The 23,999-nt window shown below is 38.6% G+C and overlaps 1 protein-coding gene across 6 annotated transcripts in view; it reads right to left on the reverse strand.

The window, feature by feature from the left end:
• The window catches only part of PALS1 (protein associated with LIN7 1, MAGUK p55 family member), an 88,030-nt gene extending 67,005 nt beyond the window's left edge, over nt 1-21,025 (reverse strand). For 4 of the 6 annotated variants that reach the window (XM_020285738.2, XM_020285736.2, XM_020285737.2 and 1 more), the window contains exon 1: nt 20,893-21,025. The gene's annotated coding sequence lies outside the window, so the exon portion shown is untranslated. Of the gene's footprint in view, nt 1-11,215; nt 20,847-20,892 lie in introns of those variants that run through there. The other 2 variants (XM_020285735.2, XM_076003929.1) reach the window with 2 other exon arrangements.
• Nucleotides 21,026-23,999: the final 2,974 nt, after the last annotated feature.

Consider the following 23,999-nt stretch of genomic DNA (forward strand, 5'->3'; position numbering starts at 1 on the left):
TTACAGAGGCTGGAGGGTGAAGTAGGGGGAAATGGAGAAATGAAGAAATGATGGTCAAAGAATACAAAATCTCAGGAGAAAAATGATTGTTTTTGAGATCTATTACATTGCATGGTGAAGACAGCTAATAAAAGAATATTGTACATCTCAAAATTGCTAAGACAGTAATTTTCAAAAAGTCTCACCACAAAAATGTTAAGTATGTGAGGTGATGGGTATGTTAACCAGATTGATTTAATTATTCCACTTTGTATTCATAAATCCTAACATCACTTTGTATTCCATAAAATATATAATTCTAAACTGTCAATTTCTAATTTTAAAAATACAGAGTATTAACAGCTATTAAAAAAATTATTTTTTTCTTTAAGAGAACAGGTCTTGCTCAGTCACCCGACTGCAGTGCAGTGGTGCATTCATAGCTCACTGTAGCCTTGAACTCCTCGGATCAAGGGATTCTGCCTCAGCCTCCTGAGCAGCTGGGATTACTGGTGCCTGCCACCTTGCCCAGCTATTTTTTAAATTCTTTGTCGAGATGAGGCCTTACTATGTTGCCCAGGCTGGTCTCCAATTCCTGACCTGAGGCGATCCCAAAGTGTTGGGATTATAGGCGTGAGCCACTGCACCTGGCCAAAAAGATTTTTTTCCACATATCATCTTGGTTCCTCTGAAACATCTTTGGATGTCAGTGGTTCTCAACCGGGTGGTTTTGCCTTCCATCGCTCCTTACCTCCAGTGAAATTTGACAATGTCTAGATACAATTTTGACTGTCATGACTTAGTGGGGAGGGTATCTACTGAGAGATCAGAGATGCTACTAAACATGCACATGTCAACACCCCCACAACAAAGTATTATCCAGTCCAAAATGTCCATAATGCCAAAGTTGAGAAACCCTGAATTAGACAAAACAAACACTGAAATATTAATATTGTCTAATGTAACTAAAAATTGAGGCATTCACTCATTTAATACATTTCTCACATGTACAAGACAAAACTTGAATAGCCAATCTTCATTGCTAATCACCTGAAAGGGGTATTTTAGTTTATTGTCTCAACTCTTTTTTAAGTACTGTTTTCTAGTAAGTAATAAACACTGAGGCTGAAATTCTTAGATATCATTTAATCCAGTGCTTTCCAAAACATTCAGGAAGGGACTTCAAGGGTCATCTTGACAGTGAATAGGAAGATATCATGTTTCCCTGAAAATAAGATTTACCCATAAAATAAACCCTACCAGGATTTCTAAGCATTTGTGCAATATAAGCCCTACCCCAAAAATAAGACCTAGTGATAGGCATGGCTATGTAGCGTATCTGCACAACCCATGCATTTCGACCTGGAGTGGTAAAGAAAACAAGCAGCCCTTCTCATCTGCCCCATGAGAGCTCTATTGTTGGACATGAGAGATTGGGGCCAATGGTTCTATAGGAAATAGAGTTGCAAGAAATTCAGGATGGAATTCGGGGTTTGGAGAGTTATGATGATGTTCCAGAAGACGACGACTTAACTATACTTGAATAAATGTAGATTGTTGTACTGTACTTAAAAAAAATAACACATCCCCTGAAAATAAGCCCTAGGGTGTCTTCTTGAGGAAAAATAAATATAAGACCTTGTCTTATTTTCGGGGAAACATGGTAGGAGCAGAGGCTCACTTTTATTTTTTGTCCTTTATCTTTTTAAAGCTCAAGAAAAAAAAAGTTCTGCTGACTTAATTGTTTAAAAAAAAAAAAAAGCTCTCATGCAATACATTCATGATAAAGAAAGGTCCAGAAAATTTAAGTCACGTACCAAGATTATACAAATACTTACTGGCAGAGATGAAAAAAAACCAAGAAATTCAATAAGGTTATGATTACCAACAGAATAGTAACAAAGTAAATGAATAAAAACTACTGCCAAATAAATTTCTTTGTATACTGAGGCCTGTATATTGAGGCCTGAGTAACAAAGTAAACACTTTTAGTAATATATCCCAATACATGATTCATTTCCCCACCATCAGTAGTTTATAATCTGGCTGGAAAGACAAAACATGCATATAAAATGATAAATAGTTACATTAATCATGGCCCAAACAAGAAAAGACTAAAAAAAATTATAGCCAAAACATATTTAATGATCACAGTTAATACTGTTTACTCATTCTCTCTGTGTACTCAACATTATGCTATGTACTTTAAATATAGTTAATCCTCAAACAGTTCTACAAATTTAAGTACTATTGTTATACCCAATGACAAGTGAGGGGAGAGGTTTAAAAAAGCAAAGAGAGCCAGCACTTTGGGATGCCTTCAGGCTAAAACTTCAAGACCAGCCTGGGCAACATAGTGACCCCTGTCTCTATAAAAAAATAAAAAATTAGCCAGGCATGGTGGTACTGGCCTAGGAGGCTGAGCCAGAAGGTTTGGTTGAGCCCTGAAGCTTGAGGTTACAGTGAGGTATGATTGTGCCACTGAGCTCCAGCCTGGGTGACAGAGTGTGACTCTGAGTGAGCAAGAGAGAGAGAGAGAGAGAGAGAGAGAGAGAGAGAGAGAGAGAGAGCGAGCGAGCGCACGCGCGCGAGCGCGAGCCCAAAGTCTGTGGCCCAAAGGGCACTTCAAAATAAACATTCTATTGCCAGGCTCTGTAGCCTGTAGTCACAGCTACTCTGGAGGCTGAAATGGGAGGATCCCTTGAATCCAGAAGTTCGACGCTGTAGTACACTATGATTGTGCCTGTGAATAGCCACTACACTCCAGCCTGGGAAACATAGTTAGACTCAGTATCTAAAAAAAATAATAATAAAAAAATAGAATTTAATTATCCCTATTTTACAGAGCACAAAAGCAGGATAATTATTTACATGGTTTGAGTAAGCAGTGATGGAAGTAGCAGCAGAAGTAAAAGCATCAGCACTACTTGTCAGGCACAATGCCAAGAACTTCCCATATATTATTTCATTTAATCCTTTCAACTCCTCAAAGCTATCCTAAATTGATAGATGAGAAAAACAAGAGGGCCAAGAAAAGTGGCACTTGCCTGTAATCCCAGGTGGAGGCTGAGGACTCTCTTAAGCCCAGGAGTTGAGACCAGCCTGGGCAACATAGTGAGACCCCAGGAAAAAAAAAATTAGGGCACGCTTAAGTTGCTTCTCAAGGTCAGAAATCTAAGTGGCAAAGCCAAGACGCATACCAAGTCTGTATGACTTCAGAAGAGAAGCTCTTAACTCTTACTGTTATTTTTATTTAGTCTTACCCAATATCAAGAGAAGAGAAAAATAAAATTTTCAATTGGTCATTAAGATGATTAGTTTAGTGTTTTGAAGGGTTCCTTTATAAGATTTTCTTTTACTTGTCCATAGAGATTCTCTTTTAAACAATGAAATTCTCTGAGAAATACATTTGCAGATCCATATATATTATAGCTGCTTCTTGCTTTTTGTTACCTAAAATTTAGCTTTATTCTTAAGTATTCCCAGGGAACAGTGGGGATGCATACTGGATCAACCCTCACCATGCTCCTTTTAAAATCTGGATAATACAGTGTTATAGTAGTACCTCATAATATTAAAGGGAGGGGGGAGAGAGGACAAGAGATCATCATGATTTTTTTTTTTTAAATCAGATAATCAGGCTCCCTATATATTATACTTAACACTCCCCAAAGTAAAAAGTATTCTGTTTTTAATCAGTAGGAAATTCTCAACTTGCTCATATCAAACACAAAGTTAAAGGTCTTTGGAAATATTTAAGACCACACAGTCACGGCAGGAATTGGTTAGAAGCCAAAGAGTATCAAGGATATCAAATGGTTGGTTATTTGAACTGTTCATTATCACCTTCAACTCCTTAGTAATAAAAGATTAAACATATCCAAAAGGCTAGCAAAGTTTTTGAAAAAGGCACTAGGACAAAAGGTAACATAACATTTTCAAACTGGCTAGAAATGGACCTTTAAACATGTGGTTTAAAATTACCTGCAATATGGCTTTTATGTATATGGCTACTAATCAAGAATATGTATGGCCTCATTGGAGAATAGGAACAGTACAGATAAGGAACAGAGCCACTGTAAGAGATAGAAGATAAAGCCCAAGTTGACTCTGAATGATAAGCTAAATTGTTCGAATTTTCTCCTGCATGCAATGAGACTATAGGTTTCTGAGTTAGAAAAGAACAACAAAATGGCTTTTTAGAAAGCTAAATCTACTGTAACCAGAGTTGACTAGGGGAAAATGTGACTGGCCAATAAAGACAATGCTTTAATACTTTACACATGGCAGGATAAAGCAAGCAGCAGAAGGAATGAAAAGGGATAATTTTAAACAATGGTTATTACAAACGACGATTTGATAGGATTTGGAGAGTAGGAGCCAAATATAATTCTAAAATACTGAGTATGCTAATTGAACCTAGGAGAATTATGGAATCTTAAAATAGAAAAATTCAGAGGGATAGAGATAAGAATTGGGAAGAAGATGACAAATTTCATTTTAAAATTACTGAACTTAAAGTGGTAGTTTTAACTACCACTGTTAACAGGCTGTTAACTGCTAGACAGGACACCAAAGAGAAAGGCTAGAAAGGCTACCACAAAGAAAGGCTGGAAAGGCAAATTTATAAGTAATTTATATATTCATATCTTGTATTTGTAAAGAATTTTGATTTTTTTTTAGCATTTATATTTATTTATTTATTTTATTTTGGCATATTATGGGGGTACAGATTTTAAGGTTTCAATAAATGCCCATTTCGCCCCCTCCCCCGACAAGTCTGAGTCTCCATCATGACCATCCCCCAGATGGTGCACATCTCACTCATTATGTATGTATATACCCGCCCCCCGCATTTTGATTTTTATAGCCAATTTTAAGGACATCAAACTCATCTATCTCCTCAATTGTCCTGAAAGGTAGGCAGGTCAGATATCCCCATTCTCTAGAAAAGTAGGCACTGAAAGTTAAATCACATAGCTATTAACAGAAGTAACAGGACAGGAACCAAAATCCAGATGGGTGAACCCTTATGTGGATCCACAGTGCTGTGATAGTTACATCTGTGTAAAATACTGTGCCAAAACTCAGTTAACCAAGCAGCAAAGGCAGTCAAGTAGAGAAATGGTAGAAATGTGAGTGAATTTTCCTACTACATATGAAAAGTGAAACTAGGCTACCAACATTCCAGTTTCCTAGTGACATTATAAAAAATATTATTCTCTATTCTGTATTGCTCCAATTTCAGTATGAGCTGTCAAAGTGAACCACACGTAGTAACTTGGCAAACTGTTTTTAATAAGATATTAATTTACAGCTTAAAAAATGAATACCTAAAATACAACAGACTAATTCCTGTTAGATAAATTATCCATCCCACTGGGTCAAATTTAAGTATTTTGAAAATCCTAACTGTAATATCCCTAATTATATTTATAACTCCTATACCAACTTCTATCAATTCTATCACCATAATATCTCACATATACCCCCAGCTTTTCCCTTTTTATGCCACTACCTAAAATCATATACACATTATTTCTTGTTTTTCTATGAGCTTCTTAATCTCCTAATCTCAGTCTTTCTAGTTGGCCATCATTTTACACAGTACTGCTTGATTAACTTTCCTAAAGTATCCCTATTACAATGAGTGTCCCTTTTCAAGTTTTTGTTTTTCCAAGTTTTGTCTTTTCCCCTTTTATAAACTGCTGTTTACTGAGGATTAACTACGTACCATTCATTCACTGGGCTAAGCACCTGGCATGAATTATCTCATTTAATCCTGACAACAGTCTCTCCGTTCAATTTTGTGCCTTAGCTTAGCAAAAAAAGTATAACTTACCCAATGTCAAAAGCTAAATGGCACGCTGGGCCTGGAGTCTGATTCCAGGCCACTTTAACAACTATTCTGTTGAACGCATTTCAAATTCCTTAGCCTGACATTCACTTAGCTCCTTGCGACTTAGTCCTAGAATACATTTCCCACTTTATTTCTCCTTCCCCTACCTCCTGAATCATACTTGCTATTCCCATACAAGCCCTGCAATTTCCTATCTCCACAACTTGGACATATTGTTTCTTACAGCCAGAAAAAATCTTCTGTTCAAAATTTGTATCTGTTAAAATTTTCCTCTTTTATCAAGTGTCTTGTGAAATCTTTCTTAATCCTGCCTGTCCTCTTCCGCAACCTACTCTCCTAGGGTACTTAATCTATGCCTCTGCTGTAGCATTTATTTTCTACCTTGAAATCAGAATGTTTATTAGTCTTACCAACCCAAGTAAACTGCAAGCCTTCTAGGCAGAATCTGTCTAATTCATATTTGATGAGTTCATACGATGTGCAATATATTATATTATATACAAGTTTTTTTTCTGAATGAAAATCTTTTTGACCAAAGAACTACTTATTTGATGGGGGGGGGGGGTGAGGTGGAACTTCTTACTATGAATGTTCTCATTCATAATTTTCCAAATATAATTAAAGTAATATGGATGGCTGAGGGATGGAGAGCTGACCCTTAAAATTCATTCTAAGAACAGAATATCATTTGTCAGAGAGATGCATAAAGGCTGAATTCTGGCCATTCTTTTTCCATCAAACTAATGCTTTCCTTTAAAGCTTCGGTCCCCAACCCCTGGACCATGGTACCAGTCTATGGCCTGTTAGGAACAAGCAGCGCATCACTGTCTGATCTCTGCCTCCTTCCTCTCCCCCTCACTTGGTAAAGTTGTCTTCCACGAAACCGCACACAGCAGGAACACATGAGTTGCAGCTCCAGCTGCTAGCAAAGCTTCATTTGTATTTACAGCGGCTCCCCATTGCTGACATCACCACCTGAGCTCTGCCCTCTCACCCCTATCCATGGAGAAACTGTCTTCCATGAAACCAGTTCCTGGTGTCAAAAAGGTTGGGGACTGCTACTGAGGCACAGTAATTGATTAAGCATTTCTGCTTAAGCGTTTCTGCTTAAATATCTCCCCTGGGGACAATGGTCCCAAGATTAGAAGAACTACAAATTCCAGTAGAATGAAGAAATAAATAAGAGGCTAAAGTAGATGAGCCTTAAGATCTAAATATGCTTATAAAATACAGGTATTCCTAAATTGATGTGAATTAGAAAAGCACCTGATGAATCATATTAAGGACTTATAAGAATATTCGTATTTTTTTGAAGTAGTCCATTATTTTTTATTTCCATTCACTTTGGGCTCAAGTAAAAATAAAAATATAGCAAACAGAAAAAGGATATATATATAAATAGGGTATATGAATATATTATATATACATACAGAGAACATCCAGGGTACTATTTATGACAATGTCAAAGGTTAAAATCACCCAAACTCATTTCCTTAAAAAAGGAAAAGAATCATTAAAGCAAATAATGTAAAACAAAATAATTTAATAAGAACCATTACTTTGTTATTAAAGAGTTAATAATATCAACAATATTTGTTTTAGACAGCAGTCTAAAACAAATCATGCAAATTTAAGATTCTATACCTAGCCTCCTACTTACCTCATCAACATCTTTTCTTTTATATAAATTCTCCTGCCTCAGCCTCCTGAGTAGTTGGGACTACAGATGTGCACACCACACCTGGCTAATTTTGCTATTTTTTATAGAGATGAGGTCTCGCTATGTTGCCCAGGCTGGTCTCCAACTCCTGGCCTCAAGCGATCTTCCTGTCTCAGCCTCCCAAAGTACTGGAATTACAGGCCTGAGTCACCGTGCCTGGCCCAACATCTTTTCTATACTGCTATGCAGAATTCAAACCCCAGACCTACTGATGGATCTAATAATCAACTCCAAAAGCACTTATTTTCTGTACAGCTTATTTTGTTATTAATCTGTCCTACCTGGCACTGTCATCTATTATTAAATTGTTATGTACCAGTCAGTACCTTATGTTCCTTTCCTAACCAGACTGCAATACTCTGCTGCAACTCCAATCTACTGGTAGTGCCTCTTAGAGCCCTGCACCGTGCCAACTATGTATGCTCATACTAGGAACTCAATACCTGGTGCATTAAATATGAATGAATATATAATAGTAGATATAGGAGCCAGAAGAAAAACCATACCTACCTATAGCAAAACATTTAATAACCCAAGAGAAGAGAAATTTCTCCCAAATTCTTTAATGACAATCATAATGAAGTAGGTAAGTGATACAATCAGGTTTCTAATTCTGATCGCATTGATTCTTTCATCATGTTAATAATTCACAATGACAAATTCTTACAGAATCCTAGTTACCAAATGCACACATATGACTATTGCTTTGCTCTCAATGTATTCCATAAAGATCTTCTCCATTCTCTTCAATCAATTGTTTTCCCTGAATCACTCTGTGTCTGAAGTTTCTGGCCTCTAAAAACACAATATAAGAGATTTCAACTTCTCACTCAAGTGATTTACAGCTTACTTGAGAAAAAAAAAACATACTCCAAAGGTCAGCAAATTAGTAGATGATTACCTCTACCTAGATGGCTTATTAGTATGCAAATCAAAAACACACCAGAAAGGGAGGGAGAGGATGAGAAGGGGGTGCCCCCTTTCCCCCACAGAGAGAAAGAGAAAATAGTTTGCTTTGTCACTGAAGAAATACCAAATAACCACTTCAGAGTAATTAAACCTAATAAAGATTCATATCTGGTAATATCTATAAGTTAAACACAAGCAGAAAAAATAGAGAATATTTTCAGGACAAGAAGGTTTTATCACCAGAAAAGGAAAGGAGAAAAATATGACAAGAAAGGAATACTGAAGAATACAAATGTCATCAAGTTTAGAATCTAATGAACTTTTACTACTGTATTAGTAATAGTATTGCCGACTGAGAGTATAAGTAATGTTCTGATTTTGACTAGAGAGTCTTAGAGAGAAGGAAAACATATGAGGATATTCTTATAAACAAGAAATAGAATAAAAGGTCAATCTAAAAGATTACTGCAAATCCTGTAGTTAAAAACTACATTTCCATTCAACAACGTAAGTACTCACTTGGTACAAAAAACTTGGATAGTCGTTGGCAAGAAAAAGGTTGCTAAGGCAGAGTCCTTACCCATAAGAAACTTAAAATCTTGTAAGAAGCCAGGCACAGTGGGTCATGCCTGTAATCCTAGCACTTTGGGAGGATGAGACAGGAAGACACTCAAGGCCAGGAATTGGAGACCAGCCTGAGCAAGAACAAGACCTCCATCTCCACAAAAAATAGAAAAATTAGCTGGGCGTGGTGGTGCGCATTTGTAGTCCAAGCTACTTGGGAGGCTGAGGCAGGAGGACCACTTGAGCCCAGGAGTCTTGAGGTTGCAGTGAGCTATGATGATGTCTGAGTGACAGAGAAAGACGCTGTCTCAAACAAAAAAAGAAATCCCATATAGAAATCAGATAAGTAAGCAAACAAAAAATAAATTCATTGCCATTTAATAAGTGCTATACTATTAATAGAACTGCAGAAAATGTCACAGGAGTTACCTGTAGAGGAAGAGTATCCTAAGAGAACTTGTATAAAAGGAAAAGAATATAAGGCCCAAGACAGATATTGCTCAAAATGAAAAAAGGTAAACAAAACATTAATACAAACACACTGCCATCAGTAAAATTAAACAAATGCTTTATCCAAACACATAAATTAATTCATTCATTTATTCAGTTATTTATTAATTTATTCATTTTACAGACAGGGTCTTACTCTGTCACTCAGGCTGGAATGCAGTGGTCCAATCACAGTTTACTACAGCCTCAAACTCCTGGGCTCAAGGGATCCTCCCACCTCACCTTGGGTTCCCAAAGTGCTGGGATTACAGGCATGGGCTGCCATGCTCAGCCTGGAAAACTATATCATTTGTTAAGCTTATTTAAAAATGTGTTGAGGGCCGGGTGTGGTGGCTCACACTTGTAATCCTAGCACCTGGGAGGCCAAGGCAGGCAGATCGTTTGAGCTCAGGAGTTTGAGACCAGCCTGAGTAAGAGTGAGACGCCATCTCTACTAAAAAAATAGAGAAATTAGCTAGACAACTAAAATATATATAGAAAAAATTAGCTGGGCAGAGTGGCACATGCCTGTAGTCCCAGGTACTTGGGAGCCTGAGGCAGTAGGATTGCTTGAGCCCAGGAGTTTGAGGTTGCTGTGAGCTAGGCTGATGTCACAGCACTCTAGCCCGGGCAACAGAGTGAGACTCTGTCTCAAAAAAATAAAAATAAATAAAATAAAAATGTATTAAAAGCAACCTAGTGAAAAACACCCCACAATAAAGCTTGAGTGTGAAAAAAAATAAAATAAAATAAAGCCTGAGTGTCAAATACAGAAACTAATAATGCTGAATAGAAGCTGATCTCCCTACATATGTAACCTATTTAAAGTAGGACAAATTGTTTTACCCATCAACTTTCACTATTATTTCAGAGATGAAAAAGTTGATCTCAACATACAATTATAATCATTAATCACTGACTCAGACAATGACAACAAATTCACACAATTCCTATAAAATCACTTAAATTAATAATTACAATCTATTTAAAATATATTTATTTAAACAAATAACAGTTCATCGCTATTTCATTAGAATGTCATAAACCAGGTTTGTTTTATCTACCTCTTATCTAATACTTGTGGAGTGTTTAATACTGTAAACACCAGGTACTATATCTACCATTCTTTTTTTTTTTTTGAGTGCTGTGGTGTCAGTCTAGCTCACAGCAATCTCATACTCCTGGGCTCAAGCGATCCTCCTGCCTCAGGCTCCCAAGTACCTGGGACTAGCCTCTGGAGTAGCTGGGACTACAGGCATGTACCACCATGCCTGGGTAATTTTTTCTATATATTTTAGTTGGCCAATTAATTTGTTTCTATTTTTAGTAGGGGGGGGGGTCTCACTCTTGCTCGGGCTGGTTTCAAATTCATGACCTTGAGCGATCCTTCCTCCTCGGCCTCCCAGAGTGCTAGGATTACAGGCCTGAGCCACCACATCTGGCCTATCTACCATTCTTGATTGTACCATCTCAATTAATCCTCAAATAAGACTCAGTGAATTAGGCACTAATACCACCCCCATTCTGCAGAAAGGGAGTCAGCCAGGCTTTGATAAGTTAACTTATCAAATTTGACTTGATACAAGTCTGACTCTAGAGCAGGCGTCCTCAAACTGCCTGCGGGCCGGGCCACATGCGGGCAGCTGCTTGTCCTGCTTAGCATTTTACTCGTTCTGGGCCCATGGTGCGCATACCTGGAATGTGTGCCACAGTCTCCCACAGCTCTCCGATGGTCTGAGGGACAGTGAACTGGCCCCGTTTAAAAAGTTTGAAGACTCCTGCTCTAGAGTCTGTTCAAGTACTGTTAGTTGGTGCAAGTACTATAATGCCTGTCAGTATATATGCCTGTGGAAAAGAAAAAAACATTAGCAAATTCATCCTTTTTTTTTTTGTGTCACCATGCTGGGATAATTTTTTCTATATATTTTTAGTTGTCCAGCTAATTTCTTCATATTTTTAGTAGAGACAGGGTCTCGCTCTTGCTCAGCCTGGTCTTGAACTTCTGAGCTCAAAGGATCCACCCACCTCGGCCTCCCAGAGTGCTAGGATTACAGGCTGTGAGCTACCGTGCCGGGCCAGCAAATTCATCCATTTATGGTTACATCTTTGTAAAGAGTTAATCAAGAACATGTGAAAGTTAGATTTCTTCCCAATAAACACGTTTATGCCAACCTAGAATAAATGGAAGTGTGTTTTGAATCTCAAATTCCTTCATTTTATAGGAAATGAGTAGGATAGAATAGTCTCTGATATTTAGCTCACAATCAAGGCTAATGTTTAAACAAATTATAAAAGTGTAAATTGGAACAAAGCATCTACTATGTGCCATTTTGAGCTGTTTTCCCCTCTCAACACTTCTGACACCAAATGTGTGGGTCTTTTTCTCACATCAACTCTCCAGATATCAACTGGGTATCCTATGATTCAGTTCAATTCTGACACTATCTACATAGCCAGTGTTAGAATCAGAGCCCACAAGTTAATGACTCAGTCCTATAAGACTACCTCCACTTCAGACACCAACCACAAGACCTGGGCCTCCTGTACTTCTGACCACCCAGCTATTAATCAGGGATTCTAATGACCCTCTCCTCAAGTTCGATAATTTGCTAGACTAGCTCAGGAACTCAGGAAGGCATTTTATTGACTATAACTGGTTTATTATAAAGGACACAACTTAGGAACAGCCAAATGGAAGAGAAGAGAGCAAGTTATGGGAAGTTCTATTAATAGAAGAGCTTCCATGCCTTCTCCAGGCACACCACCCTCCCAGCACCTTGATATACTCACCAATTTGGAAGTTCTCCAAACACTGTGACTTAGGGTCTTTTGTGCAAGTTTCATTACATGGGTATAGTAGATTAAATCATTGGCCATTGGTGGCTGACTCTAACTCCTCTGGTCTTCCCAGAGGTCAGGGATGTGGCTGAAAGTTTCAACCCTCTAATCATGCCTTGGTCTTTCTGGAAACCAGCCCCCCAACCTAAAGCTATCTAGAGGCCTGCCAAGAGTTGCCTCATTCAAACAAAAGACACTCTTATAACTCCTATCCCTAAGGATATTCCAAGGGATTTAGAAGCCCTATGTCACTTACAGGGGACAAAGACCAAACATATATTTCTTACCTTATCACAGCCATATTAAGCACTGAGATACTAAGATAAAAAGCCACAGCCCGTACACTTAAAGAGCTTATTTACAATTTACAGGCTCAAAGTTCTTCACATATACATTTTTAGACACTACAGTCAAAGATGGGCTTCCTCAGAAAGATTCTAATCTTACCAAAAAGACAATGTTAAAGTAAGTCTTAAGGCAGACTATAATATAGACAAAGTAGAAAAATCAACGGCTTTTGGGGTCAAATAAATTGAATTCAAATCCTTGCTTTTACTTCCAACAATACTTTGGATAAAATATGTAATCTCTCTGAGCCTCAGTTTCCTCCTCTGTAAAAGAGAAAATACTGATAAAGACTTTGAAATGTCTTTATATGTTGTTAATATTTAAGAAAAATATATACAGAAGATACAGCATACTACATAAAACATTAAGAGATTGGGGCAAGGGATCCAAATCTGGGAAAAGCAAAAGTACTGTGATTTGGTCAAACTATTAATATCGATCATGCTATAAATTTAAAGTATAAAAGGATAAGGTATAAAGTTTTAGGCTAAGATTCCTTTAGGATGCCTACAAAAACTATCAGATTTCCATCCATTAGCTCTTAAATATCCACTAGTTGAATCATTATTTTGAAAAACATTTGCAAGTCACTTGTATAGTCCTTAGACGAATCACCTGGATCAGAGGTTTACATCTGGGCCCCTAACCTAATTTCCATGAATCCCCTGATACTATATGGACAAGCATGTGTTTAAGGGGGAAGGAGCAAAGGACCATCAGATTCACAAAACAATCTGTTTAACACTAGAATCTTTTAATACTAGATACATTTGCATGACCAGTATATATAGAGTTTATACAGTTTTCAATGTGAGGTAATGTGATTTCTAATACTAGGATAGAAGACCCACTTTTAATGCATAACTTACTTTCTTCTAGATTTTTTGGTCAGTAAATATTTGAGGATCTGGTACTTTAGAGCACAGTTAAATGAACATAAAACAATAGTCATGGACTTCGATAACCTACAAATTAGTTATTAAGAACATATGAACTGTTAACGCATACTTTTTTCGGGCAACATATTAACAACTAAAATTTAATAGAAATATTGGCCAATGGTTGGCGGGGGTTGGGGGGTGGTGGTGTGCATAATGGAGCGTTCCTAGAGGAAGCAAGAGTAGATAAGCTGAATTTCAAACGAAAAAATGAACATAGACTATTGGAGAAGGGTTACTCTAGTCTGCATCAGTAGTTTTCAAGTTGCAGGATATGGCCCATTTGTGAGCCATGAAATGGCTTCAGTGTATCTCAACCAACTTTATAAAAAACAAAATAGAACAGCTTTATCTTGATACAAATTCAGAAAGAAAACAAACAATTTACTGAAGCTTTACTTATTATATCCTAATCATAACACAAAAATGAGTCCCTAAATATGGATAGTCTTTAAATGCAACCAAATCCTAGCAGAGTACCTAGCTCAGGTCCTCACAGCAAGCAGTCAATTATTTTAAATTGATGCAATCCTAAAGTCATTTCTGAAGCACACAAGCAAAACAGAGAAACCTTACTTCTTAGGTCAAATCAAAGTAATGTATTTTAAATGACATTATCAAACCTTTTCTATGACAATGGCAAACACTCCAAATATAAAACTATATTTTGGTACTAAATTCTTGATCTTTTTTTTTTTTTTTTGAGAGAGAGACAGTCTTACTCTGGTGCCTAGGCAAGTGCCGTGGCATCAGCCTAGATCACAGTAACCTCAAACACCAGGGCTCAAGCGATCCTCCTGCCTCAGTCTCCCAAGTAGCTGGGACTACAGGCATGTGCCATAATGCCCAGCTAATTTTTCTATTTTTAGTAGAGACGGGGTCTCACCATTGTTCAGGGTGGTCTTGAACTCCAGAGCTCAAGGGATCCTCCCACCTCAGCCTCCCAGAGTGCTAGGATTACAGGCATGAGTCACTGTGCTTGGCCATAATTCTCAATTTTCTATGTGAAGTTTCTGATACTGTTGTAAAGTCAAGCAGTTATGACATATCAAGAAAGCATAATTCAAAAGACAACTTAGCTATAAACATATAATTATAATTTCTTATATTTGAACTAATTTATTAAGTATAATACAAACTGTAAAAAACCTGACTCTTTAATCATATCACAATCTGTCACAGATCATTGTAGAGCTTTAAAACAAGGAATGGAGAAGTGAATACTTACTCAGTATCTACTATGTGTCAGACATTATGCTAGGTGCTTTCCATACCTTATTTTAACCTTTTCAATCATATACTACATATATATGAGGAAAGTGAGGTTTCGCCTGTAATTACGGCATGGAATAAGTATCCCCAGGCTTCTACCATTACAATACTACAATTACTGTCATTTCCCCTACTGATTTTTTAACTTTGATTTTTGGGCAAGCAAATCCCCACAGGTCAAATCAGGCATATCTTTTTATAAGTAAAGTTTTATTGGAACACAGTCATATTCATTTGTTTGGCTACCTTTGCATTCTAACAGCAGGAACTGAGTACCTGCAACAGAAACAATATGGCCCACAAAGCTAAAAAGATTTACAGTAAGCTGTTGATCACTGCCTTTTTAAAGGGGCAAAAAAAGCCACAAAAGTTAGAGGCCTCAAAACTTCAGTGTTTAGGGTGTTTAAGACAACTATTAATCAAAGAAGAAACTGTAAAATTATATGAGACAAAAGCCAAATTGCTTGAATTTTTATGTTATATCATCTGATAAGCCCAAATTTATAAAAATGATAAAATTAAACAGCTTGATTATGACGTTACTGAAACTTATTCCTCATAATTAAACTGTCTTCTGTAATTTAGGTTGATGGAGGAGAAATCTCATAGTTTGAAATATATTTAATAAACATGCATATTTTTACCATGCACCCATATTTTTCATGATCTCACTCGGTTGCCCAGGCTAGAGTATTGTGGCATCAGCCTAGCTCACAGCAACCTCAAACTCCTGGGCTCAAATGATCCTCCTGCCTCACCCTCCTGGGGAACTGGGACTACAAGTGTGCATCACCATGCCGGGCTACTTTTTTCTATTTTTAGTAGAGACAGGGTCTCACTCTTGCTCAGACTGGTCTCAGACTCCTGCCCTCAAGCAATCCTTCTGCCTCAGCCTCCCAGGGTGCTAGGATTACAGGCGTGAGCCACTGCACCAGCCTGGAAACAGAATTTTTAAAAAATTATCATTTATTACACAATAAGACCAAAAAATTGAAATACTCAGACACAGACTTAATAAAGTATTTGCAGGATCTACATGTTGAAAACTACAAAATATTCATGTAAATTGAGAGAAATTGTTAAGATGTCAATTATCCTCAGGTTGATCCATAAACACAATCCCAATCAAAATCTCAACAGAAGTTTTTTAAATATCAACAAGATGATTCTAAATATTACATGGAAAGGCAAAGAAGCTAAAAACAGCCACAACAATTTTGAAAAAGAGTAAAGTTGGAAGACTCACATTACCTGATGTCAAAACTTATTCTAAAGCTATATTAATCAAAACAATGTGTTAATGGCAAAATGACAGACAAATAGATCGATGGAACAATCCATAAGTAAATCCACATAAGTGTAGTCAAATGGTTTCTGACAAAGAGACAAGGGCAATTCAATGAGAAAGGATAGTCTTTTCAACAAATGGTCATGAAACAACTGGACAAATAAATGAAATTCAATCCATACTTCCCAATATAAAAAGTAAGTCAAACTGGAACACAGATTTAAATGTAAAATAAAAATATAAATTTGCACAAAAAAACAAATTAGAAAATCTCTGTGATCTGGGGTTAGGCAAAGAGAGTTCTTAGTTATAATACCAAAAGTAAGATCCATAAAATAAAAAATCAGTAATTTGGACCTCATCAAAACTTATAACTTCTATACTTCAGAAGATGCTGAGAATGAAAAGACAAGCCAGACTGGGAGAAAACCTTTGCAAATCACATATACGATAAAAGAAAAAGGACTACAAAGAACTCTCAAAACTAAACAATTGGAAAACAATCCAATTTAAAAATGAGTAAAATATTTGGACATTTTGCCAAAGAAGATACGGTATACAGATGGCAAATAAGCACATGAAAAGATGCTCACCATCATTAGTCATGATGGAAAGGCAAATAAAAACTAAAATGAAATACTACTATATACCTATTAGAATGGCTAAAACTAAAAAGATTGATTAAAAGATGAGGGAATTTCCAGTTAAAAAAAAAAAAGATTAGCCATACCAGCTGATGAAGATATAAAGCAACTAGAACTCTCATACTTTCTTGGTGGGGATGCAAAGTGGTTCAGCCACTTCGAAAATAGTTTGACAGTGTATTAGTTTCCTCCGCTCAAGTAACAGATTACCACAAATTTGGTGGTTTAAAACACAAATTTATTATTTCACAATTCTATAGATTAGAAGTCTGACACAGGTCTCCTTGGGCTAAATGAAAGGTGTCAACAGGGCTGCTTTCTCTCTCTAAAGAATAATCGGACTTCCTAGCTTTTTCCAGATTCTAGAGACCACCCACATTCCTTGCCTTGTAGTCTCCCCTCCCCCCTTTTCAAAGCCAGCAACTTTGCACCTGACTCCACTTCCTTTGTTATATCTTTTTTTCTGATGCTACACTTCTGCCTTCCTCTTTCACTTTTTAAAGATTGTTGAGATACACTGGAACCAATTGAATAATCCAGGATAATCTCCCTATTTTAAAGTCAGCTGATTAACAAGAACTTTGCCATATAACCAAACATACTCACAAATTCCAGAGATTAGGACATCTCTGAGGGCCAGTATTCTGCCTACCACAGACAAGTTTTTTAAAAATAAAGTTAGGCATACACTTATTGCCAAAAAAACCTGAAAACAACTCCTATGTCCTTCAGCTGGTAAGTGAATAAATAAATGGTTATACATCCATACAATGGACTACTATATTCAGCAATGAAACAGAAGGAATTGTTGACACTCAACACGGATGAATCTCAAATATATCATGCTAAATGAAAGAAATCAGGCTCAAAAGGCTACTGTATTTTTCCATTTAAACACTATTCAAGAAAAGACAAATTACAGACAACAGATCATTGGTTGCCAGAGGTTAAGGGTAGGGGAATGGTTGGCTACAAAAGGCAGTGCAAGGAAATTTTTGGTGATGAAACTGTTCTGTATCTTGACTGTGGTAGTTGCACAGCTCTAAGCATTCATCAAACAATTGTACAATGAAAAGAGTTAACTTCATTTCATGTGAATTAAGGTTAAAATCTTTTTTTTTTTTTCTTTTTTTTTGAGACAGAGTCTCACTTTGTTGCCCAGGCTAGAGTGAGTGCCATGGCGTCAGCCTAGCTCACAGCAACCTCAATCACCAGGGCTCAGCGATCCTACTGCCTCAGCCTCCCGAGTAGCTGGGACTACAAGCATACGCCACCATGCCCGGCTAATTTTTTGTATATATATTTTTAGTTGGTCAATTAATTTATTTCTATTTTTGGTAGAGACGGGGTCTCGCTCAGGCTGGGGTTTCGAACTCCTAACCTTGAGCAATCCGCCCGCCTCGGCCTCCCAAAGCGCTAGGATTACAGGCGTGAGCCACCACGCCTGGCAGGTTAAAATCTTTTTTAAAGAAAGGAAACAAATATGTCATTTCTCATCCGTCAGATTGGCAAAAATTTTAAAATGTGACAATGCCATCTGTGGACAAGGATGAGAAACCACTGCCACTCATATATACTGTTGGCAGGAATGTAATTTGTCACAACTTTACAGGATAATTTGGCTGCCAGGAAAGTTGAAAATACACATCAGTCTATTATCAGCGATTCCACTTACAGATAGGTATACATTCTAGGGAAATCTTCACACATGTGCTCAAGGAGACATGCACAGGATATTCATTAAACACTGTTTGAAACATTGAAAAACTGAAAACAACCTTTCAGTAGGGGAATGAACTGTAGTTAGTGGTTATTAAAAAAGAAAAGAAAAAAATGCATAAGAGAAAGAATCAACCCTGCCAATTACACGATTTAGGGAAGGTAATTTATTGGTTTATTTAGCAATAAGACATAGTGAGAAGAGCACTGAACTTAGAATATGGAGACATATGGAGCTACATAATGCTACAATTCAATCAGCAGTCAGACTATGGGCTACTTAACTTCTACAAGTCTCACTTTCTTTTCCTTGGAAAATGAAGAGGTTAGACTATATAACGACTAAGATTACTTCCAATTTACTGATTCTATGATCCAGTAAGTATATAATCCAAAATTGTATCCTAAAGCACATGTCAAGATATTATTTTTTCACGATACCCTGAAATCAGAAAATACCAGAGAAACAGGATATCTCAGTATACTGATACATAAAATAGACTAAATTTCTTAGTATATCTGTGATAAGATTTTTAATAAAGATCATAATTCAGGAACATCATATAAATAGCTAAACCCACTGTACTGACTTGGGTCACCCTCTGGTAGAACTTACACATCTTCTCCCATTTTAACATTCCAAAACAAGTTAATACTGTTAATGAGTCCACCTTTGCTTGGCAAGTTCTTAGCCAAAAATCATTCAAGTACACAGTAAAATTTACTTGATTTTTTAAAGCAAAGATAAAATAATGAATCACTTTTCATGTTTTTCCCTGTTTTATCCATAAAGCTTTTACAATATAATTTAAAAGGTTGAGTCTGCTACAATAGTTTAGAAAGCCTTTTAAAACTTGTAATACGCTGGCTGGTTGAGGTGGTTCACCGGCACTTTGGGAGGCCAAAGTGGAAGGATCACTTGAGGCCAGGAGTTTGAGACCAACGTGGGCAACACAGCAAGACCCTGTCTCTACAAAAAATTAAAAACTTAGCAGGGCATGGTGGCATGCGCCTGCAGTTCCAGCTACACAGGAAGCTGAACCTGGACGTCTGCCTGAGACCAGAAGTTTGAGGTTACAGTGAACTAAGTTCATTACACTGTAATCTAGCCCAGGGGACAGAGACCCCGTCTCTTGGGGGGGGGGGGGGCAGGACTTGTAATAGGCTACATCCAGAGATCTAGTTTAAAACCAGTAGTTCATAATTCAATAAAGCTTATTTAATAATTTCCACGCGGTGAAAAATACTTATACTTACATCAATACTTATACTTCAAAGACACCAATAACCAACACATCATTTGCTCCTATTGCAGAATTTAATAGGTTATTAACTTCTGATATAATCCAAAGGCATAATTGGGATACTACCATTAAAACATGATATTGCTTTCTAAAAAAATATCAGAAATAGTAACACCTTTCACCATGTCAGTCAAATCAAAATTTCAAAATTCTTGTACTACAGACTTTCCAAATCTAAATTCTTAAAAATCTAAACTATGGAGACAAAACACACACTACATACTACTTCTAAGAACTTTCTAGCTATCAGATTTTAATTTCAGCATAAACTGCCAAGAAAAACCTTTAGACTGAAACCTAAATTCCGTTCACATGAGTGTATGTCAATCAACTAAACAGAAGGTGAGTTATTATCATTAGAAAGTTACATAATTTGCTACAAAGATCGTTTAAAGCGCCTTACATTAAACGTAGGTTACAACAATTTACAGGCTCAAAGTTCAAACTGCAATCATAAAGTAAATTATCAGAAACCATTAACAAAATTATACTTTTCTTTAAAACTGGTGACAAGGAAACAGGAACTGTTTATTTGTTTAAAGGACGCAATAAGCAGAATACCAGGAGCTGAGTCAGGCAGACAAGAACGCCGACTACATTCCGTCTTCTAAAGGAAAGTGTACCCCCGCCGATTTCCCCGACCCGGCCGGGGGGAGTCCCGGAGTCGCGACCTGCAGCGGGGGAGCAGAAGGCAGACGACTCCCCGCCGCGCCCCCTACTACTCGGGCCCGGCCGGCCGTAGCCCGCGCCAAGGTGCGTCCCAGACCAAGCAGAAGGAGCGGGCACAGCGCAGGCAGCGTTCCTCCGAGGGACAAAGGTTGGGCTCACGCCCTCCGCGGCCGCGACTCCCACTCACTGCCCGGGGCAGCGCTCTGGGCAGCCGGGGATACCCCCTGGCCCCGGGCCGAGCGCGCGGCGTATGGGGGAGGGGGCGAGCCCGGCCGCCCCTCCCCCGCCGCACTCCCAGGGACCTGTTGATTAAGATCTCCACAACCCAGCCGCCGCCAGTCCGCCTCTTACCTCCGCGCCTCTGCGCCGCCGATCCTCCCGCCCCGGCCGCTCCTAAACACTGCAGAAGCGACAGCCCTCCGGCGGCCCTTAAAATACCGGATAAAGAATCCAGAAACTCTCGATTCCCCACCTCAGAATCCCTAGTCCCCGCCCCCGCCCCACCGCCAGCCTACTCCGTCGCCGCCGTCGCCGCCGCAGCCAGCGACTCCACCTCTAGACCGCGCGAGACCGGCCCCTCCGGCCGCCGCGAGACCGCGCACGCGCCCCCGGGACTGTGGCGCAGCGGGCTCGCCTATCCTAGTTGGTCCCCGGCGCGCCCCGCCCACTACTCGGCGGAGAGGCTGGCGCGGTTCGCCCAATCCCGAGCCGGCGCGAAGAGAGTGCCAGTTCATTGGTCCTCTCTGCAGCTCCGGAGCGGCCGGTTGCGCGCGCTCGCGCGCCTCTAAGTATAAAACGCGAACTGTTTCGGGCTCTCAGGTACTGGAGAGCCACTCTGGTGCTTAGGGACGTGAAGTTTCTCTGAGGCATAATTCTCTATAGCTCTTGGCTTTTCTGTCCCTGAGTGACAGTCAGCTCCTGAAGAAAATTCGATTCATTTGATGGTAAGTACACGTGGTGCAACTTAAAAAAAAAAAAAAAGAATCCGATTCGTCTTGAAGCGACTCTTCATGTCCTGTCAAGTTCGTCACAGAAGCTAACATTTGTTTGAAAAATAACCATGACATAATTAAACACTTGAATGTGTATAATGTCCCGAAGAAGACTCCAAAAAAGCTAATAGTTGCACTGAGTTCTGAAAGCCAGAAACGAAGGCTGCCAAGGTCCACAGCTGTTTCACAAACTCTCTTGAATGGACTTAGAGTTCGGTAGGCCAACCCATGTCCAGGGCAAGGTTGGTCTCTCAGAACACGTGTATGCCACCTCTGAATAGGGCAGACTCAGGGAGGTGCTGTAACAGGATTCCTGGAGGACGGAATTCAGAGCAGACTGAAGTACGTTCTAAGTAGAAATACTGGCAAATTTGCCTCAAGACGTAATAAAAGCCCTCATATGGCCTCTGTTTTGACAGTAAGCAAACTCTCTACCTTCCAAGGCACCCCAGTTCTAAGGTTTGTTAATCAACCTCTCCTATAAGGCCAAAATCTGCCTATTATATCAGCCTATTTATTGATTCCATTATAGTATCCCCCATGGGCACAGTGTACATAAACAATCTTCCCTCGAAGCCTTTTGATATCTCACGTCTCATGCTTTTTCTCATTTCGTCATAATGTTTTTCCATCTTCGATTTTAATGTACCCAGGTCCTTGTTTTCAAGTTCTTTCACAGTCTTTCCCCTTACTTTCCTCTAGACACCATATGGATGGTTAGTGTTCCTAGTGAACTGTGGTGCCCTGAAGTAAGCAAACCGTTGTTCCATGTGGTCAAGATCTTTTTGGATCACCACTCTTCCCAGATTTTTAAAATCATTCTCAAACATGATTAGCATTCTATCCCAGTGTTTAATAAGATGAAGCCAAGGACAGAACTCTACTGCATGCCGCTAGAAACTTTATTCCTCCTGCCATCAAAAATTTCTGAGAAGACTCTGAATACAGATGGTCAATCAGCTGCAAATCCACACAGCTGAACTATCTTCTTGGCCCGTACTTCTCTACATTGAAGCCATGAGAATTTGTGAAATGCTTGAGTGAAATCCAGATAAAGTCTCTAGGATTCTTGGAAACTCTTAGCCATACCCAAAAGGAAATAAGGTTAGTGTGATTTATTTTCTTTTCTCGGTTCTTAAAAATATAAAGTAAATAATCATTCAGGAAGCTTCCTCTAGCTCCTCAATGAATTTTCTCCCTCTAGCTCACAGTTTCTCAGCCTTGATACTATTGACATTTGGGCTAGCAGTTCTCGTTATGGGGACTGTCCTGTGCATTGTAAGATGATTAGCAGCATTCCTGGCCTCTACCCACTAGATGCCAGTAGTACCCCACCATCCCCAGTTGTGACAATCAAAAATATCTCCAGATGTTACCAAAGATCCGTGGTGGGAAAAATCACCTCCAGTTAAGGACCACTAATCTAGCTGTTAAAAGAAAGGACAACCTATCCATACCTTCCAATAGCCTGGGACCAGGCAGTTTTGCAAAAAGCACCTCCATTTAAACGAATCCTTCAGGTACCTAGCCTTGCTTCCCCAGCTGCTTAGATTCCCCTGTTATAGGACCTCACCCTAATAAAATGGTGATCACTATCAGTGTGAGATAGCAGAGCAACTACTGATCTCGAATATGTGGAAATTCCTTTACTAAGAGCTATAAAAATGTTATTGTTTTTACCCCCTAAAGGCATTTTAATAGATGGCAGACCCTTGGGCAAATAAGAAATCTGTCTGGTGAATGGAGCCATTCCCAGAATCCAAATCACACAAATTACTGACCTTGTATGCAGAAAGTGAAGGGTAGCTGGAAGAGTGAAAAGTATAGAAATTGGAGGCAAAGTGATTGGATTTGAGTTTTAGCTTTGCTGCTGACTGTTTCTGTGATTGGGATGTGTGACAAGCTTCCTGGGCCTAAATTTTATCATCTGTAAAATAAGGGGGTTAATTACTTTTTTCCCCCTGGTATTAAGATTCTGACAGCTTTTGCATATGGAGTCTAACATGGATAGCATAGGAGGTTAAAAGAATACAATATTCATCCCAAAATAGAATGTAATGAATAATCTGTGATTTAAAACCCCCTTTCAGAAGAGTGGTTCATCCCTGTCATAAGGCAATTCACCTGCTGAGTCACTCTGGCAAATTTGTAACTAAGTATTATGGGTGAGTAGTGAAAGCCAAACTGTAAAATCAAGTGTATGGTGGAGAGTAACCAGAGTAAATATCCTTCCTCCTCCTCATCTTGACATCCGCTTAACCAATTGTCTGTCAACATCCCTTATTACATGTTTATATAATAAAATATCATGCTGTTGTATTTCATTAAAAGTGTTGGGGGGCAGGGTGCAGTGGCAAGAACCTTTAGTCCCAGCTACTCAGGAGGCTAAGGCTATTATATTTCCTCTTTGTACTAGTGAAAGCCAGGTTTTCATAACTGAATCAGTAGGCTAATCACTTACAACTG

The sequence above is a fragment of the Microcebus murinus genome, chromosome 6, assembly GCF_040939455.1.
Source record: "Microcebus murinus isolate Inina chromosome 6, M.murinus_Inina_mat1.0, whole genome shotgun sequence".
NCBI lineage: Eukaryota > Metazoa > Chordata > Mammalia > Primates > Cheirogaleidae > Microcebus > Microcebus murinus.